Below are 15,506 nucleotides of genomic sequence, written 5' to 3'. Positions count from 1 at the left end.
AGCAGGCGGACGCCGACACACGCTGTTTCTACCCGTCTCCTCCTCCTCCTTTCTGTTCTTCTCTGGCGAATGAAAACGAATGAGAGGAGCGCAATGGAGGACCACAGGGCCCCAACAGTTCCTCTGCCGCTTTATCTCTCACTCTGCAGTCTTCTCCTTTCCCATCCATTCCCTCTATCCTTCATCCCTCCCTCTGTCCCCAGCAGTCCCTCTACTCTTCTGTCTTCATCTCTCTTCCACTACCTCCCTCCCTCGCTCGCTCGCTCGCTCCTCTCCCCCTACATCAGCTTTCATGTTGTTACTCATTATAGCGCTGACATCTCTCCCTTCATCCCTCTGTCTCTCCGACAGTCTCTCCCCTACTGGTGTTGGCCTTCACCCCTGTATCTCGGCCTGGACGGGTCCGAAGGAGAGGGGAGGGGGGGACGTTCCAGATGGACAGACTCCGAACTCCAGAGGAGAGAAGAGGAGCGGAGAGAAGAGGAGCGGAGAGGAGAAAAGCCCAGGGGTCTGTAATAAGAAACTTAAAAGACCTGACAGGAACTAAACAGACAACCTGATTCTACCTGAAAAGACAGACAGAGACACACAAACATGCACATGCAAACAACACATACACACTCCCCGCATGTCTCTCTAATAGGCCAGACAGTGTGGCAACATGTGGAGGACACAGCCTTGGTGAAACACTCTAATGAAGAGACACACATGCTGATCGATCTCTCTTTATGTTTTTGCCTCTCCCATCCACCGGCCCCCTACCCAAACTTAGTAACTTTGCCACAAGTGTCACACAGAAGGAAAATATATCAAAGCAGTAGAGTTTATAAGATGTGACTCTAGAAGAAACTTTAGATATTATTGAGATCATTATTATTATTACCTCTGTCAACTGTTTAAAAAGTAAAATAAATAAATAAATCAGCGGCCACATTTGAACTATTGTATGATATGTCCATATGTTTGCTGGCTTTGGCCATGATGAGAACTGACAAACTGATGAAGGACACGACTCTGATGTGGAATGAACACTCAAGAAAATTACTTTGCTTTGGATAACAGCGTCAACAAAATGCCTGAAATGTAAATCCGTGTATGACATGCTTTTTTTCTATTTTCTGTCATTTTGATGTTTGAATCAAAGGAGCTCAGCTTAAGATGAGAAACATGCCAAGAAAAAAATATGTATTCGAACCCAAGACAGTGCTTGGGTTGAATGTTGAAATATTCTTATATCAAAGGAATTGTCAAGGGTTTTATACCTTTCATCCTAACTTTAATTTAATTCAGGATAAGCAAGGATGCAGGGTTGTTCAATTTTACATATGTTGATGCTGACATGACTGTCCAAATATCAGCTAACTGATACATCAGCTAAACAGCTGTGTTAAACCTGTGTTATTCCATCAAGAAAACCTGACTGCTTTCTGACATTGTCCCAGGTGGGATGTAAATGGATGTGTTCACCTCGGGTTTAGCTGTCCACCTCTCAAATTTTAATCCTACTATCAGCCTGTCTTCCTCTCCCCACCTTCCCATCCTGCTCCCTCCCATCCAACCAGCTCCATCCAACTGCACCGTTTCTACCTTTCTGTTTGACCATTGGCCCAGAGCTGCACCTTTCCCAGCGAGACCCCTGTTGCCCTCCTATCCCTCCATCCTCCTTTCCCCTCATCCCACCTTCCACTGCTCCTCAGGCCCCCCTCGAATGGCCCCTGGCTGCCCCAGGTGTACACACACACACACACACACACACAAACACACACACACACACACAGAGCTCCAGACTCACCATAGGGGGCAGAAAAACAACTTCCACCCTTGGCTCACTCTGGGCAGCCCAACACATACTCTTTCTTGGTTTCTCTCACTCACATACAGATAAACACAATTAGGGCAAAATTCAATATCCAATACTGAGTAAAGTTTGATGGAAAAAAAGCTATACCACACGTGTATTGCTCATCACCTTTCCAGCTTCTTCTTTGTGAAGGACATCCTTCAGGTTAAAATAAGAGCAACTATAGTCTTTAGGATTCTCTGTTGCTGGAAATCATTTAGATGAGCAGCACCCCTAACTCTAGAATTACTTTTCCTCAAATGAATTACTTGATTTGTGGTTTGCTTTTTAAGAGGAAGGGGCTGCACAACTAAGTGACCTCTTCCTGTTTACTGAGACAGTGTTACAAGGCTGTTTATTACTTCAGTTTGGTGTGATGTAGCAGGATGAACAAAAGCCATAATACATACAACTGATCCACTTGTTGGTTTTACAATAGAGCTACAATTGTTGGAAAGATTTTCCAAATGCTACATGTAGTGCACTGAGATAGCTAGACACAAGAATACAAGAAAGACCCCTACCTAGCTCTGTGATTACCATATGAGTTACCATGGCAACCGATAAGGTAAGCACAGCTTACTGGTTGAAGTGCATTATGAGAATTGCACAGTTGGAAGGTTTATTTGTCCCGCCAGATTGTTTGGCTGAAACTACCTGTTGTGTATTCTATCTGATGTAGCTATAAAAGTACTGTAGTTGCAGTGGAAGAGTTGGACCAAGAATTTATTCTGCTACAGAGAATACAGAGAGAAATGGATGCATTGTTAGAGTCAGTTCCACAGCAAGCCCTCACAAGTGACCAGTTTCTGACATGGTCTGCTCTTGTATCTGGTATCTATATCTGGATCTCATGAGATGGTCGCAACACAGTCTACACACTTTCACACACACACACACACAAATGTCTACAAAATGCATCCACAGAATGGTCTGATCTTAACTGGGTGCAGCAGTTTGCACATATGCACATGGCTGTATCCCTGTTTTGCGCTTGGAGGACCCACAGTCCTCTGCTGATGTCCTTGTAGCTCACATGGGATGCCGTCTATCGGGACAAACACAATCATGCACATACATGCCACAGTGAGGACAGACATAAAGGACGACACGGCAGTCTGTCTAGGGCTTGAGCCCTTGAGGACACAATGGATGGACACAGACACACGTACACATACACATACACACACACTAAGCAGGCTGTGGGGACCCTCACCTTCTGCCCTGGGAATTGGTCCGGCTGCTTTGGATGCTTTTGGGCGCCAACTGCTCCATATGGGCAGTGTGTGCTTCTGCGTGTGCAAGTGTGTTTGAGGGCAGAAGGTTAGGGGCAGGGGGCTAAGGATGGGGGTGGGTGGACAGTGAGCTGGCAGATGACAAGTTTGTCCCTATCACACAGAATAAGGTTATATACTATAGACATACATCAAACTAAATATGTAGAATGCCTTGGCACTTAAAGGACGAGGTCAGTACAAGTGCCTGGGGGAATAAAAGTCACAAACTAGTTCATTAAACGCTGCTTCCAGGTACTTACATAGTTAAAGAAGAAAGTGGTACTGTCAGCTGGATGGTTAGACCATAAATGGAAACAATGAAGATCACTAAACATATGCAAAGCGCAGTAACGCTGGAAATATTAGACAAAAGTTACTACACAGAATCTCTTGTGGTAATTAAAATGAGCATCAATATTGATGTAATTTACCAATAAAGACCACAACATGTTTCCACAGTGGCAGAGCACAGAAAAAGCGAAAGCCAGAAGACATGAACACACACATACATGCAACGGCACACAGTCTGTCTCTTACACACAAACATACACCATGTGGTAGAGGAGGGCTGGCATCTGCTTCCTCTTACCACCTTTCCCTCTTTTTCTCCTTCTCTCTCTCTCGCCTTTTATCTCCCTGTGTCCTGATTTCCTCAAAATATTTACTTCATCGTTTCTTTACCTCCAGTCAAAACAGAGAGCAAGGTACCTAAAACGTGAGGGTTAGCGGTTCTATTCCCTGTGTGGCAGATTCCTCGTCTCTCCCTCCTCCTTCCTGCTTTCTGTCCGTCTTGTCTGCTGTTTGTTCACTCAGAAATGAGAACCAGCTGTCAGGCAGAGTGCTAGATAAACAACAACAACACCATGCCATTGCACACATACAGTACACCACATGCACACATACATGCATGAAGACACACACACACAGTAGTGAGGTCCCATTGTGTGCATGCCGGCGGCTATATCATCTATTTATAAGAATGAGGTTTGGTGGACTGACAGACCACTCGCTAACCTAGAAACACATTCACCTGAGTCACACACACACACAATTCAGGTCTCATACCTTCACACAGACACACTAGCTTGTAAATGCACACAGCCATACACATAAGGAGGCCCTTGGATGTTTAGTGAAACACCCACAGAAGTACCCACATTACTATAATAACAGACATACAATTATGAATAATATCAGCCGTGTTATATTTTAAAGCAATATTAGTGCTACCTTGTGAATAATAATACATAATTAGAGATTAGCTAGAACCTAGGTTTTCCCATATAGGTTTATGTGTACATTTATCATTTGATTGATATGTATCAACAATATAACACACAACCGCACACACAGAAGTCCTCCTGCGTTCACCTTTGTGTAAGTGGGACCTATAAATAAGTGATGTGGGCAGCTGGAGCTTGCTGTTCAAAACCCAAACACACAATTACACACATATACAGAGGTAAACAAATCTATTTTTGTACATGTAGTACAAACAGAGCAAAAACAAGCTGACAATGTGCAAAGCCTCTCTAGCTGGAGGAAGAAACTGCAGTAGTGCAGGTATATAAGCTGCCAAGAGATGGATTTGAGTACAGACAAGAGAGAAAATGAGGGGAGAGAGGGAGAGACAGAGAGGCAATGAGGCTTCTGAAGTCCCAGGGGAGAATGGAAGAGGGGGGTCCTGTGCTCAGGGGAAACCCAACAGCAAGCTGCGTGAGGCGGGTACCTCCTGCCCACCGCTCCCTTTCCCTCCCTTCCCTTCTGGAGGATGGGATTCTGGACAGCCCTCTACTCACAACTCCTAAACTCCCACGAGAGATATACATGCACATGCACCCACACACATACATGCACACAAACTGAAGAGGAGTCCCCGGAGGCGGAGCAGAGCAGAGCAGAACACCTGGACCTGCCATTAGTGACACACTCTGGGATTAGAGGCACAGACGGCAAGAGAGATGGAGAGAGAGAATGCACACTGGGATTGACACACACACTATATATTCAGTAAGTAATATGCATAAACATAGACAAACACATGCAAGCACTAACAAATGGCAACCAACCAAAGTGAGAATGTAAAAACATTGGTGCTCTCAAACCTATGCTAACCAAACATTAATCTCACTTCAGCACATGAATTTGAACCGTTTTGCTTGTGTTCAATTTGCTTTTACTTGTGTTCAATTTGGCAGCCAAAAAAGAAATAGGAACTATAGCTAGCATACAACACACACACCAATATCGCATGATAAATACACCACATCACATTTTATATAAGAACTTTGAGGCCATGATTCAGGTCAAGACCAGACAGACAGTGGAAAGAAATAAGAGAAAGGAAGGTAAGGGGTCATAGTAACACAAACTCTCACACAGACATATTAAGTGTGCTCCATAAAAGCATTTTAACATAATGCTATGGTGCACATGTGTGTGTCAGCTGATTTTTTATCTCAAACACCACACAGACATCTTTTTTTTTTCTTCACAGGGATAATCAGCTGCCAGCTTTTACTTATCGAAATGAATACAAAGACAGTTGCATATGCCAACATCAGGTCAGTTAGAAAGGAAATAATCCCCAAGTATCAAGTTCAGTGTGACAGTGGAGAAGGAAAGGTTTCAAAACAAACCGTCCAGAAAAGAGGCTCCTGTGTGAATTAAAGGCCACACACTGGCTGCAACAAAGAGCAGCGCTCAGACACACACAAGGAGGGACGCAGAGACAGAAACAAAGGTGGATTTGGTGTAAAAAAAGCGAAAAAAGTGTGTGCGAGCTGTTGACATGAAACAGATCAAAGGGGGGGAAGAGGTCAGCAGGGCAGAGAAGGAGAAAGACACAGAGAGAGAGAGAGGCCAGGGGGTCCCATAATTACAACCTACATCCGCCAAGCTGTGCCATGTGTGACTCTGTGTGTGTGTGTGTGTGTGTGTGTGTGTGTGTGTGTGTGTGTGTAGTCCCTGGCATGAAGGATTGTTTTGAGGGGAAATTGCCCCTTTCACACAAACACACACATATACACACACACCTCAACATTTCATTCTCTCCATTGTGAGTACCCAACAGGAAAGACACACATACACAAATGCACACAGTTACAGACAAAGTTAAAGCAACACAAATGAGATATACCCTGAAGAGCAACACACACAGACGTTTCATAGCATATATGAAAAATAAAAAAAACACAATAATAATCCTAAGATAAGAGCAATTAAAGGTACAGTCATTAAAACAACGAGGGACAAATATGATATAAAACATGCATGCATGGGAAGACATAAAGAAAATGGGATACACACACGCACACAAGCACAGTGGGGCTGGGAGTGTCTGTGGTGGAGGGGTGCAGATCAATGAAGCCCACTGACTGCTTGGTCTCCACAGCAGAAAAGCGGATTGCTTTGGGACCCAAACTATTGCACAGCACCACACTGACTTCAAACACACACATAACTGTAGACATGCAGCTGAACATACGCACACAATACAAAGACAGAACATGAGCACATGTCTCTCTCTCTCTCTCTCTCTCTCACACACACACACACACACGCACACGCGCGCTCGCACGCATGCACACACACACACACACACACACACACACACACACACAGAGACAGAGGACACAAATGGTTTAATAGAGCAGTGAGAGCAGAGAAATGGAAATGCCTCTTTGACTGACTGGGGTTTATTGTGCTTTCATGCCTTTAGAGGAGGACCCCCTCCTAGCACCAGCACAACTAATCTCTTTCTCTTCCCCTTCTATTTGTCCCTCTTTTCTAACCTGTGTCTATATATCCCTCCATCTCATCACCAACCTCTCCTTTTCTCTACAGCTACTCACTACCACCAACTTTGGTCCACCTGCTTGTCTTCTAGTTGTTTCTTTGCAAGCTCGAGGCTATCAGAACTCCAATATGGATTTCCAATTTGTACTTCCAGTTTGTTCAGAACCACAACATCAACAACAATGCTGTTGACAACTGTTTATTTAGAATACTGTCTGGGTTCTTTATAATGTATAACAGTCAATACTGTTGTGTTACTGGATATGCAAACGTGGTAATTTTCATTTATAAGGATGGTCACTGAAGAAAAATCTTTTTTATTCCAGTCCTGGCTTTTTTCTACCTCTGTCCTCCTCCTTATTATCCACCATGCATAAACACCTGTATGGCTGTTCTTCCACCTGCAGGAGATCCACCTCCCTGAGCAAACCCTCATTCCTCCCTCATCTCTCCCTCATCCATGCCATCTCCTTCCCATCCCCCCTCCCTTCTGTAAAGGAACAAGCTAAAAGCACAAGCATGCCCCAAAATTAATTTAAACGGAGGAATTAAATTAAAAGCGAAGCCTCGGGAGTTTTATTATGTACTAATGTTTGAACCGTTAACTTGGATTGTATTACTAAAATATGAATAATTAAGGACTGGTGGGGGCTATTATTACATCAGGAAAGAAGAAGAAAAACACATTATACTTCTGAAATTGGTTTAACAGATTTAGTCTCTGTTAGGAGAGGCTGAATCTGTGGGATGTAGTGGTGAATAAGCAGAAAGGACATTATCACCACAGAATGTGATAGAGTAGATAAGTACAGTGAAAGGCCTACTGCATGCTTTTGCCTGCTCATTTCTGTATTTTTTAAAAGGTATTAGGCAATTTCTTAAAGGAAAGTCACTGATGTAGTGATAGTGTGTAGCAATGTTACACCCATATAATGAGCCAGGACCAGAGATAAGGTAAGGTACAAGGTTAATGCCAGAGAAGTCTATTTTGGTTAACACAGCTTATAATCAGTGGTACATAATAGCACACATCATTTAAAACCTGTGACACACAATCATGTCACAGTGCAGCACATGGTCATCATCACACAGAACAGAGAGAGAAGTTCTGCCCTGGATGTAGTCTTTCATGTGTTATGTCACATATTTTCAGGTGGGCATGTGCTCACTAATGTTTGGGTCTATAATTTTACACTTAAAAATGTAATTTTTAAAGGTAATTTCTATTATCTGGCAATAAAAGTGATATAAATTACAAAAACACATATCTATATACATATTTATATTTCTCTCTTCTCTACACTGTGAATGCACACTCCCATAAACACACACTTAAAATCTCCCCAGTGTCCCAGAGCCCTGTCCAGCGTTCCTTAACTTTTTCTCACATACAAGCTTCTGTGCTTTTGTGTATGAGCATGTTGCACTGTAGAATTATTAGTCTTCTCGATGTGTCTGATGTGAAGCCCACCTTATCAGCCAGTGAGCAGTCGGCCCCTGTGGCCCCCCTTTGCAGCTGTCACTGCACCCCCCACCACACACACTATTCTCTGAGGACAAACTCCCTAACACACACACCAAATACCCCCATACACTGAAAAAACGCAGGCGCATGAAAATCCCTGTACACAAGAGTGAACAGCTCTTGCCTCACATGCACAGACACACACAATTTTATCTGCTCATATGCAGGCCGCATGGCTTGGCAGTTAACAAGGGGGAGAAATATCCACTCACCCTACCACCCAAAACCCCCAAACGCTTTCTACCCTCTAAGATCAGCTCTAGACCCAACAATTTCCCAGAAACGGTGACAGAGTTAGAGAGAGAAAGGAAAAGGGGGGAACGCGAGATAGAGGTTGGTCCACGTAACAGTACCTAAAACCTCATTCATTATTCAGACAGGGTACCCCCTCCAGCCACCAGCCAGCAGCACTGCCAAGGTAAAGAAGCAAGGCCCCAGTCAACAAGAGCCACCCATGCCACCCATTACTTCAAACCCCCCAACACACACACACACTGTTGTGTAATGCCCCAACCAAGCTACCTGAAGAGTAGAGAACATGTGAAAAGAAAAAAAAGAAGGGCAAACACAGGGAGTGAGACAAAAAATTGAAATATGGGGAGAGGTGGAGAAAAAAAAGGGACTAAATGATGAAGTAAAACAGACAGTGGACATAAAATGGAGAGATGGAGAGTTGCATAGACGGATGGATGAAGGAACAGATGCAGCAATCTTCTCCAGACTGGCTAATGCAAGTACAAGAGTTCCTCCTCCACCTCCACTCTCCTTCCCTTCACCCATCTTTCCCTTTCTTCATTACTGTTGTTTATGTTGTATTGTTTATTTGAGTGCCCCGGCTTGTTGTGCTCCCCGGCAGGACTCATTCCTGACTTATTTAGCAGTGTATTTTTTATCATATTTGAGGAATGAAGAGCACATTGATTAATATTTCAAGACATTGCACTTGCACGGGTGAAAGAGAAAGAGAGGAAGACAAAGACAGAGGGAGAGGAAAGGAGGGAATACAAGGGAGGAATTCTCTTGTTCCTTAGCCCCAATTCTAGGATTCATGCTGGGAGCAGAAGCATGCATGAACACACACACGACACTGAAGAAAGACTTCATACAAAATGTTCACTTATAAATACAGTGCTACACACACACAGGCATGCATACCACCACATGTACTGCACTGCAAAATGTATCACAGGAAAAAAAAATTATTTTCAATGTAATTTAAATTGAAAACAATTGAAAATAAGACCTGAACAGAATGGCAGTCTTTTGCTAAAAATGTGCCCTCCACTACATGCTGTGGATAATCACATTGGGGCAGATATAAAAAATATTTTTTCTAAACAATTTTATTTTAATTGCAGTTCTGTCTTTCCAAAACTGCTTCTGGACACACAGCTTGCTACCACATGTCTCATCAATACACACTTGAACACACAAGCCACACAGAAAAATATGCATGCACAAATGATCATTTAAAAAAAAAAAAAAAAAAAAAAAAACACATACACACAGATGTGTGCACACTTAAACACACACTTGACAATGGCCCTCCCTTGTGACTTCCCATAGTGCAGTGAATTCCAATCAGGCAATAAGCAGGACAGCTATTTCCAGGGACAAAGGACAGGGAGAGGAGCGAGGAGGGGTAGAAGGAAAGATGGAAAGAAGGGAGGCACGGAGGGAACATGGAGGAGGGAAACAAAGGGTTCTGGTAGCACCCAGGGGAGAAGACCCAGAGCAGCTGACGTCAGTGTGTGTGCATGTGTGTTAAGCAGTGGGGTAAGGGTAAATCGGAGTGTGAGAGAGAGGCTGGCAGAGTTGGTCCTGTTGCCCCTAGGGAGCTCTTGAGGCGGGGAGAGAACAGAGAAGAGCTAGTCTCCCAGCCCCCACATAACCAGGGGCCCAGACAGAAAGCCTGGCAAAAACACTCACTGGACACAACATTCAGTCAGCTGGTTAACAAAACAGTCAGTCATCTAGGTAGTATATTAATACAGTCAGCAAATATATTTGTACAAGGCATGACAGCCTGATTAGCAGTCAGATTAGATTAGCAGTTTATTGACCAGTAGTGTCATGGTTGTACAGTATGAATCCTTCTCCACTTAATGTGCTTCTCACTCTCCTCTTCTGCATTTCCACTCTCTTGTACTTGCTCTCCCTTGATCCCCTTCTCCATTCTCCATCCGTCCTTCCCTCCCCCCCTCCCTAGAGTTCTGCTTTTCTCTGACATTTGGCTGGACAAAGGTGAGTCACACCTGAGCGCTGGGTTAAAACTATTATAGGCCCACTCCCTGTGGTACACTGCCCTTTGCCACCACTGTCTGTGACTGAAACAGTCTGAGTGCATGTATGCATACGTGCATGTGTGTGTAGGTGCCTAAACACCTGGGTGTATCTTTCTATCAAACTTAGCATGTTCTTAGTAAAAAGTTGATGTGCTTACTGTAGGTGTATTTTCATCACCATTATGTATAAATATGCTTTTTTTGTACTAGAACAAGAAAGCTAAATAAAAGTAAGAAGCATTGGAGCAGTGCTGAGGTCTTGATGGACAGTTGGACAGTCTTTGCAGTCATTCATACACTGAAAATCATCAAGTGCTTGTTCCTTGGGGGCACCACAATCAAGTTGTGGATTCTCATCCTTTCTACAGTAAAATGACCTTTACTGTCACAAGTAATATGAAAAATGAATACGGTACTTATTGACACAATGGAGTGACCAAGTGGAAAATTTTAAATAAATAAAATGTTTCCAAAACCAAAATCTGGGGAATTTAACAACATTAATAAACATTTCATCTTTTGCCTCTTATTTATTGAAGCCTTAATTAATAAAAACCCATCACTGAGTGGGCATGGCGAGGCTGGTAACACATATAGTGTTGTTACTAAATCTAAAGGTTATCCCTTACTGTCCGCAAAAAGCCAACATGCAAAGTGGTCTGGTGCAGGTGGAATGACAAATACAAAGATGATTTTATAAACATTAATTTTACAATGACCGAAGGACACATTCAGACCTGACAATGCAATAAATTACAGCAGAAAACAGGGTGTGGGAGACAGAGGTGGGAAAGAGAAAAAGAAAGAGTGGAAAAACAGAGGGAGGGAGACAAACAGGGGATGCTTTGGGGCCAGCCGCCACAGGGTGTGCATGTGTGTGTGTGTGTGTGTCTTGGGAGGGCACAGTGGGGAGTTTGGGGGCATGGAGGAAGGGATCAGAGCTTTGGGGCCAGCTCCACAGGGAACAGAGAAGATGGGGAGAAAGTGGGGGGGAGGTATGGGGGAAGGGAGAGACGGAGAAATGAAGGGATGTGGTCAGTTTTGAGTTTGAAAACTCAGCAGGGCTGGAGAGAGGAAAGAGGGAAGACTGTGGTGTGTATGCTCTGTGAAAGACTGGGAAGAGGAGGAAAAGAGAGGAAGTATATGATTTGGGGTACCAGTGATGAGAGAAGGAAAGAAGGAAGTGACAGAAAATGGAGGTAGGTGTGCAGGTAGAAAGGCAGAGCAAGGGGGGTGTATCATATGGAGGAAGAATGAACAAGCACAGAGGGAGACATACTGTAGGAAAAAAAGAAAAGGTCCCAGGTGTCAGCAGGGGGGAAACAAGAAAAGAAAAGGAGGGTAGAGGTTCTGGGGGTCCTGGGTGTTGGCAGGGGTGCAGGAATCCAAGGGAATGGTCTGTTCCTCATTATCCAGACAACCCCCCACATACATAGAAGAGGCCCCCACATGGCCCCATGATAACTCTATCCTGACCCATCCACATGTACACTGATAGAGATGTATAAATACACATGCACATTTAAACAAGGGCGCACATATTGTACATGCATGTTCAGATACACGCTGAAATTAAAAAGAAATCTACGATCCTCAAACCAAAACACAATTACAGACAAGCAAAGATAAACTCACACATACAAAAACCCCTACATTTGGAATCATGGGGTTATGGAGTTGTGGTCCAAAACATTGTAGTGCTGATGAAAAAAAATGACTCATACTTGTTTTTGTTTACTGGGCTTACAAAATCCTTTCACATATTGACAGATGTGGTGGAAACAGATAAATGTTGATCCACTGATTTAATACAAATTTGCTGTAAGCCACCGCTGAAGACACCACATTCCATAATGTAGTGGGTTTTTTCAGTTTTGTAGACTTTACAGAAAGAGAACAGTAGGTTTATAGCTGGTTCAAGCAGTGGATTCATACTCAAGTTGTGTTGTCCTTTTAATCTGCCAGCTAAAGTTGTCATTACATGCTTGGTCCAATTAAGTGCTTAAACTTACTGCTCATTTTCTGCTACCTGTGTAAGTCACACTTCATCAACCCCCCAGAATTTACCTGTGGGCTATTTCTTTAGGGTTCCCAATGGGAACTGCAACTAACGTCTTCCTGCTTTCGCTTTTAGATGCCTTTGCTTGACATGATACAAAACTCCTTGAGCCTTGAGACCGATCTTTTTTTGTCAGGTATCAAGCTTACTGTATTAACAGACGCAAGAAGCATAATTTGAAACACTGAACATTGAACTGTCTCTGTTGTATGATCCCATATTAACTGCTGTTAGTAAAATTAGAGCCTCTCTACTCCAAGGTTTTCAGTATCTTGTGTCAACATATCAAGCAGCTTGAAGCTCAAAACCTGCTCCTGAGGGACGTCATTAATCACACTCCTACTTATGTGTTTGTTTGTCCAACAGATAAGCACTAGGTTGCTTTTGACAATGTTGATGACAAGATGCTCAAATAAACTCCCACAGGAGAAAATGCCTCTGGACCCTGTGATATAGACATTTTGATGTATTGATCAAATCGAGAAACAGCTGGCCATCAAAAGATGGCGAGGAACAGTGTTTGACCTGTCAGATTTCAAGAAGCATGCACAGTTTGTTTCTGTTTGTGATAATGCAATTAGCCAGTGCACATCTACTCAACCCAACCTCAATGGAAATGAATGCCATACAGTGTGTAATAGTTGAGTCATATCCCAAGGAAACACACAAAAGATAAAAGATTGTCAAAACCTAATTTATTTTTATATTTAATGTATTGTTAAAACTTTACAACAATTTGGCGTTTTTATTTTATTTATTTATTTGCTTATTACAGTCTAGGGTCTTGCATGGTTTAATAACTCCTAATCATCTGCTTCAGTTTTTCTAAAAGACATAATCTGCACGATAATTAAAACCTTACAGTCACTATGATTCCCTAACCACATGATCTGAAAGTAAAATGGTCCACTGATGAGTGGACCATTAACCACAAGATGCAGGAGCATCAGGAGCATGTTATGCATTAACAACTTTAACAAGCATGCAGAGATTTCAGACATCTTGAGGATCTTAATAACCTCTTTTATAAATTCACTGTGGACTCCTGTTATCAAACGTGGTGAAGTTTAATAGTCAATCTGGCTACGGTTAACTTTTATTTTCATTTAAGATAGGCTATGTTTCACAATTGTGATCCACCCAAAACTGTGGATTGTAATTGTTTAATTGGTCAAATATACACTCAAAAACACTGAATATTCAAGTGATAAGTACAAAGTGAAATATATGGAATACTTTGCATTTAAGAAGCTCTAACCGGTGGACGTCATGACTGAGACTGACATGTAACATCCAAATCTAAAATTGAAACAGTCTGACTGCGGAGATCACGCAAATGTTGTTTATTCAAAGATATGTAAATGTATATTTCTATAATCAGACTGTGTAAATATTTGATCAATAAACACACACAGACACAGAAAGTTGCTGCGAACCCTTTGGCTGAAGAATTCTAATGAATGTTTGGAGACAGAAGCAGATTTCTTGTCTACGCCTTCCACAGTGAGCAAAATCACACTCCTGCAAAGGACTATATATTTAGGCTTTTTCATATCTACATGCACACACACAGACATACCCATAAAATGCACCCTCAAACACAGACACACACACACACACAAATATTTACTCTCTACAAGATCTACACACAGGCACACAAGGACAGAGAGGGGGAGAGAAGAGAGATGAGAGAAAAAGAAGAGGGGAAATGGGAAGTTACATTTTTAATCAAGTGTTTCTTTTCCTCTGAGCAAAGTAGGACTGAATACAAGGGGTTAGCTGGTGCCAACACACACACACAGAACACACTTTCTTGTGTCCTTTGGCAAATTCTTCTTTTTCACTCTTGCATTAAGTAAGAAAAAAGGGAAGAGAGTTGAAGTAGGAGGAGAGGGAGGAGGAGGAAGAAGGGGAGGAGGGGGAAAGGGGGAATGGAAGGAGGGAGGAGAAGAGAGGGGAGAAGAGAGAAAACGTCCCTGCAGAGTCTTTCTCCCTTCCTGGAGCGAGCGCGGGCCCCTGCAGCGCCGCCTGTGTAATTTCCAGGGGCAGTGAATACAGGTATTAATAAAAGCCCCATGGGGAAGAGCATACAATATAACCCTACATTTTCAGGCATTATGAAAGGACGCCCCCAGGGGTCCTCAGGCTCAAATTTCTGAGATGCAGGCATTGTAAAAAGATGCCCCCGGGGGAGGAGCCCGCAATAGAAATCTGCTGAATTCAAAGCATTTCCAGAGCCCTGGTGGGAGCCATTACTCCCACTGGAAGAGGAGAGATTTTTTTTCACCCACTCTTCTCTCCTTCCAACCGCTCTCTCTCTTTTTTTAACAAACATGTGTTGCTGACATGTTGACAGATTGCTCAGTGAGGTGTTTAGGTGCATGCACAAGGCACGTCTGCTGAGACACAAGCTCCCTCCCTCCACTCCCTCTTCTCCCCTCTTTCTTTCTCTCCCTTCCTCTTTCCCTTGCCAGTTCCCAAGTTCCATCCCTCCCTCCGACTGCAAACCTCTCAGCGTGCCCAAAACTGCTCCCATCCATATTTCATAAAGGAGAAACTAGGCTGAAAGAGAGAGAGACACAGAGAGAGGATAGAAAGAGTTTAGGCAAGAGGGAGAGAAAAAGAGAGGTGGGGGGAAGAGGGGGGGGAGAGAAAGGACAACAGGAAAAAAAAAGAGGAAAAAGGGAAGATAAAGAGAGACAAAGCGGGATCAAGGGAGGGG

At 43.1% G+C, this 15,506-nt stretch overlaps 1 protein-coding gene across 2 annotated transcripts in view; it reads right to left on the bottom strand.

Annotated features, from left to right (window-relative positions):
* The window catches only part of znf423 (zinc finger protein 423), a 136,378-nt gene that overhangs the window by 78,944 nt on the left and 41,928 nt on the right, over nt 1-15,506 (bottom strand). The window lies entirely within an intron of this gene.

Source organism: Mastacembelus armatus, chromosome 6 (genome assembly GCF_900324485.2).
Source record: "Mastacembelus armatus chromosome 6, fMasArm1.2, whole genome shotgun sequence".
NCBI classification, from domain to species: Eukaryota; Metazoa; Chordata; class Actinopteri; order Synbranchiformes; family Mastacembelidae; genus Mastacembelus; species Mastacembelus armatus.
The sequence above is the reverse complement of the archived record's forward strand: the minus strand, read 5'-3'. Positions and strand labels throughout refer to the sequence as shown.